Here is a 6,236-nt window from a genome sequence, read left to right as displayed (position 1 = left end):
TGGGGGTGCACAAGAACATTTCCATCCATTAACAGCAAGAATAGATCTGGACGAAGCAAAACACTAGAGAATCCTAGAAATTAGCATTTACTGCAGGTAAGGGTAAGAGTAGGTTGTTTGGGATGCTGTGTCATGTGACCATTGTGTCATGTGACCACGCCGTCCAGGGGCCACACTGATGTCCATGGCAGAGGCTCCTCAGACTGTGGTGCAGTGCTGCCACCTAGTGGTGATACAATGAAATGACAGACTCAGTGATGACCGACCCTTTAATAAATAACATATAAGGAACATGGAGCAATAAATATGCAGAACATTCCATACTGACGATAAAGCTGCTGGATGGCGCCATCGTGTAGGAGGCGGAGTCACAGAATAAAGCGAAAACAAAGCAGCTACGGAAACACCAGGACTGTTCTGTTTAACACTTTCATCGATTTCACAGTATAACTACAGAAAAATCAAGTAATCGTCCATCATCTCTAGTTACAGCCAGAGCTGCATCTACAGATCAGTGCTTTACTATATACTGTAATCTGCCATTAACAATCTGTTGCATTTACATGACATATGAAAATTGAACACTGTGCTCTGGTTGCATTCAGAGCTGCACTCACATTTCTACAGTTACTTTCAAAGCTCCTTTCAAAGTGACGCTGAAAGTTACCACGACCGGGCAGGTTATTAGGTAAAGTGAAGGGATGAAACTATGAATTTCATGACTAGTCACAGAGCAATGAGATGGTGAATGCAGCTCTGGATGTGACTGGAGTAAACATCTGCAAAGTAAATCTGTACTTGGTGCAAACAGTAAATACAGAAACTTTCCATCTTGGTCCCAAATCTGATCTAGAAGTTAAAAATAAAAATACAGTAGGTAGTAAACAAGCCCCGCCTACAAGTTAACATGGCCACACCCACCTGCAAGCCATGGATTGGTCTCGCGTCAGGGGAGGGAGGATTGTGTGTCATAGACCCTTTAACGCGTCTAGGTGTAAACCCCCCCGCCATTTGTTCACAAGATCCAACCACTTAAAGGGAATCTCCAGTTTTTTTATAAACAAGATCTCCAAAATCACTGAGGCTATACCCCTGTCCTGACCTCACAGCAGAGGGTTTGTTACAATGTATTCAGTCACGGCCGCTCTTCAAGCAATATTAAATCTCCACAGTCCCGATAGTCTTACAATGTGTCAGTGCAGGTAAATCAAACCATGTGGAGCGAGGATTTTTGGTTTACAGGGGATAAAAATGTAACAAACCCTCAGCTGTGATCAGGACAATGTAACGAAGTAAATCAGGACGTAAAGATCATCAAATTAAGAAAAATCATAACATTCAGCATCTTATTGTATCCGGAGTCCTATAGGGTGACGGCGCCCTCTGCGCCCGCATGCAACTCTGTTTCATTTGTATCTTTGGCTTTAATTTCTAAAGTTTTCTATGGAAAATAAATTCATGCACAATAAAAGGTCACAACCCGTGACAAGGGTCATCACGTGATAAGGGTCATCACATGACAAGGGTCATCACCTGCAGCCGCTCACGTGATAAGGGTCATCACGTGACAAGGGTCATCACATGACAAAGGTCATCACATGACAAGGGTCATCACCCGCAGCCGCTCAGGTGATAAGGGTCACCACCTCTGATGGGTCACAGGTTCTAAGACTTTCTGATACATAAATATTTACCAATATATTTCATATTTATAATAACTTATATTTCATCCTGGTAATACATTATCTAGGAGTCTGGATAAAGCTCCTCAGCCTCTCCATCCCGCTAGCAAAAATAGACATTTTCATGTTGAAATTACACAGAATATTATTCCCATTTCTTGTTCGCTTCATCTTTAAAGTGCAAAAAATCTGTTTCCCAGAAATCAATAACATTCCCAAGGGGTTGTGTGCGGTGAATACCACGACGACACTAAAACAGCACCACCCCTGTGTGCAGGTGAAGGGTGCTATTATATCAGCAGCATCTCAGTCTATGATTGGTGTTATTGCTCCTTTTAAATTCATTAGGCTGCAATACCACGCGCAAACTTTCAACAGGAGTGGCGCTGTTTCAGGGAGAAGGCACCCATATGCCATAAGCTAAGCTGATTACCCATTCACAGAGCAGTTAAAGGCATTTTGGGGACAGGGTGAGTACAGGGTGGGGACAGGTGCCAGGAGCAGAGACCATGCAACAATTTGATCCGCAGAGCAGCACCTCACATAGTAACAAGGCATAATAATCAATAACACAAATGAGCAGGAAAAAGGATCCCTTTAACTAGACTTATGAATAAACAACTGGCGCCAATGTGTGCGCATTTGTGTCTGACGCTCTTAAGCCGCTGATATGGAAACCAGAGAGGGACATGCACTTTATATGTGGGGGAGGCCTCACCACATCCTAAAGGGACGGGGGTCCTATCTATACCTGATGTTACAGGAGCCGCATATTATACTCCAGACCTGCAATCACTATGTACACATCAGCATGAGAGGGGATACACTCTATTACTCTCTGTTATCAGCCATTACATCCCGGAGAGAGGAGACTGTACAGGGGGGATACAATCTATTACTCTCTGTTATCAGCCATTACATCCCGGGGAGAGGAGACTGTACAGGGGGATACAATCTATTACTCTCTGTTATCAGCCATTACATCCCGGAGAGAGGAGACTGTACAGGGGATACAATCTATTACTCTCTGTTATCAGCCACTACATCCCGGGGAGAGCAGACTGTACAGGGGGGGGGGGGGGATACAATCTATTACTCTCTGTTATCAGCCATTTCATCCTGGGGAGAGGAGACTGTATGGCAAGGGAATAATGAGTGCAGCTCTGGAGTATAATCCAGGATAAGTCATGTCATGTGTGTACACAGTGACTGCAGCAGCAGCAGAATAGTGAGTGCAGCTCTGGAGTATAATCCAGGATAAGTAATGCCATGTGTGTACACAGTGACTGCAGCTGCAGCAGAATAGTGAGTGCAGCTCTGGAGTACAATACAGGATACTCTCTGGAGTATGAGAGGCTGGGCACGGGGAGGACCTCTCTCCTTAGTGTCCCTTAGTCTGTCCTCTCCCTCCTGGTGAAGGTGCGCTCTCTGGAGTATGAGAGGCTGGGCACGGGGAGGGCCTCTCTCCTTAGTGTCCCTTAGTCTGTCCGCTCTACTCCTGGTGAAGGTGCGCTCTCTGGAGTATGAGAGGCTGGGCACGGGGAGGACCTCTCTCCTTAGTGTCCCTTAGTCTGTCCTCTCCCTCCTGGTGAAGGTGCGCTCTCTGGAGTATGAGAGGCTGGGCACGGGGAGGACCTCTCTCCTTAGTGTCCCTTAGTCTGTCCTCTCCCTCCTGGTGAAGGTGTGCTCTCTGGAGTATGAGAGGCTGGGCACGGGGAGGGCCTCTCTCCTTAGTGTCCCTTAGTCTGTCCTCTCCCTCCTGGTGAAGGTGCGCTCTCTGGAGTATGAGAGGCTGGGCACGGGGAGGGCCTCTCTCCTTTGGAGGGGGTTCTCCTTTAGTGTCCCTTAGTCTGTCATCTCCTCTCCTGGTGTTGGGCTGATGCTGCACAGTAGATTTTTGTTTTGTGTTCTGGGCATGTAGTGATGTAGGGCTTGCAGGCGCCGAACCTGGGCTTTATGTGGTTTGTATTTATGTTGTTTAGACTTTATTTGTATTCTGTTTTCTTTGTAAATACTGTATATATTGTATATAGTGGGGTTTGGGACATAGTGTTAGGTTGGGAGGGGGGTGATGGTGGTGGGATTTACGAACAAGTGACCTTGGACTCTATGACCCTGGGCACTGGTCTGGACTACTTAACGCAAACTTTGGACGTTAGACCAGTGTCTGGGGGGAAGGAGAGGGTGCGGGCGAGGGATTTAGTTTAGTGTAGTGTTGTGTGTATTTGTTATAATATATTGGAAAAAAAAAAAAAAAAAATGGGTGTGGGATGTGATCTGTGTGGGGTGGTTTGTTATTAGAGGGTGTGGGGTGGGTTTATGTATATTTATAGTCATTTATGTTTTATTTGTGGGTGTGGCTTGTGTTATTGTTTATTGGTTTGGTTTAGGTTGTGATAATCGTTTGGGTGGGGGTTGTGGTATTTGGTGTTCATTCATTTTGGTGTATTTTAAGTTATTGTTTTTACTAGGTGTGAATGTGGCTGGACCAGCAGGTAAGATATTGTATATATTGTATGTTATGTTTTGTTTATATTGTTATGTTTTTTACTTTTATATAAAATAAAAGATCTACAGGATCAGTAATCTAGTGATTACACCTTCCTGTTATCTTAGAGTCATATCTATCAGTGTGACGCTGTACATTAAACGACGCTGTACATTTAATGACGCTGTACATTAAACGATTATAGACCAATAGCGCTGACCCCGGTGGTCATGAAAATCTTAGAAAGACTGGTTATGCGGCATTTATCCAGTGTAGTGAAGGATTTTGTAGACCCACTACAATATGCATATCGGCGTGGGCTGGGAGTTGATGATGCATTAATTAATCTGTTACATAGAGTATGTGCTCATCTAGAATCCCCCAAAACAGAGGTACGTTTGACTTTTTTTGACTTTAGCAGTGCATTTAATACGATCATTCCAGCATTGCTAGAATCGAAGCTGCAGCTTATGCAGATAGAACCGACTATGATTAAATGGCTGATGAGTTATCTGCGCTGCAGACCACAGAGGGTTAGGTTGGGTGACACATGGTCTGATGAGGTGGTGTGCAGTACGGGGGCCCCCCAGGGTACTGTGTTAGCTCCCTTCTTGTTTATTCTATACACCTCTGATTTTAGGAAAAATGATCCGGCCTGTTTTCTACAGAAATACTCGGATGATTCGGTACTGGTGGGCTGTATCACAGAGGGGGATGATAGTGAATATCGAGAGTCAGTGAATACTTTTACTGAATGGTGCAGCTTAAATGGTCTCGTATTAAATGTAAATAAGACGAAAGAATTGGTTATAGATTTTTCAAGGAAAAGGGGCGTTATGCCCAAACCGCTCATTATAGCAGGGACAGAAGTGGAGCAGGTTGGTAGCTATAAATATTTGGGCGTAATCATTGATAATAAATTAAGTTGGCATGAGCATATTGATAAGGTCTCTAGACGTGCTAATAGTAATCTATTCTTTTTACGTAGACTAAGAGCATTTGACATCCAGAGGACTATGTTGGTCAGTTTTTATAATACGGTTATGGTGAGCGCATTTGCATTTGCCCTAGTGGCTTGGGGCAACTGCATTTCTAGTAGGGACTGTCAAAAGATGAATAAAATAATTAAGAAAGCCTCCTCGATAGTGGGTTTACAATTTGATCGATGGGAAAAACTCGTACAGTGCGGGATATTAAGGAAATTGGAAAAAATTAGAAATAATAGAGACCATCCAATGCATGGTGTGCTGCAGGCACAGGTCAGTGGTTTTAGCTCCCGTTTTATTCTCTTGCGCTGCAGGTCGGAGAGATTTAAAAAGTCGTTTATACCGGCCGCTCTCGAGCTATCAAATACCGCAATTAGGGGTAACATAGGAATGCTTTAGAAATTAAGATTATTGGAAATATGGGTTCCATTTTATTACTTTTATAATCTATTTAACTAATTATTTACCTTGTGTATTGGTGTTTTTACTCTGTCTTATTGTATATGTGTTCTTTTTATGTGAGTTTTTTTATATATGTGCTGTCTGTCAATTTTATGTATTGCTGAGGTGACACTTTAAATGCCCTTCTGGGATAATAAAGTATTATTATTTATTTATTTATTTGATGGTTCTGGTATGAGACGGTATTATTGGATCATGTGTGGTCCAATGTGTTATTCTGTGCACTTTATCTTGATGATGTTGGTTTGTACACTGAGACGCTCCAGTCATTTACTGTGATTATCTCTGATTTATCAGTGAATCAGGAGTCCTAGAGGCGGAGACACGTTTGATCCTGGACTCTGGACGTTACAGACTGAATATACAAGAGTAATAGTGCAAAGTCTGGGAGAAAGTCCAGCGCTCCAGCCCTGCCCGATCCTCCAGGTGATGTCTCCACACAGTGGCCTCCCCTTCCCTGAATGTGTCCAGAGTTACATCTTGCCTCATACTCCAATCACATACAGAGCTGCAGTCACAAATCGCCTTATTACACAAGTTCATATCCCATTAGTTATGTCCAAAGCTGCAGTCAAATCAGTTCTCAATATATCATGTCCTATTCTCTAGTCACATCCA

This window comes from Engystomops pustulosus, chromosome 5 (genome assembly GCF_040894005.1).
Source record: "Engystomops pustulosus chromosome 5, aEngPut4.maternal, whole genome shotgun sequence".
In the NCBI taxonomy this organism is placed as follows: Eukaryota; Metazoa; Chordata; class Amphibia; order Anura; family Leptodactylidae; genus Engystomops; species Engystomops pustulosus.
Note: the sequence above shows the minus strand (reverse complement) of the source record.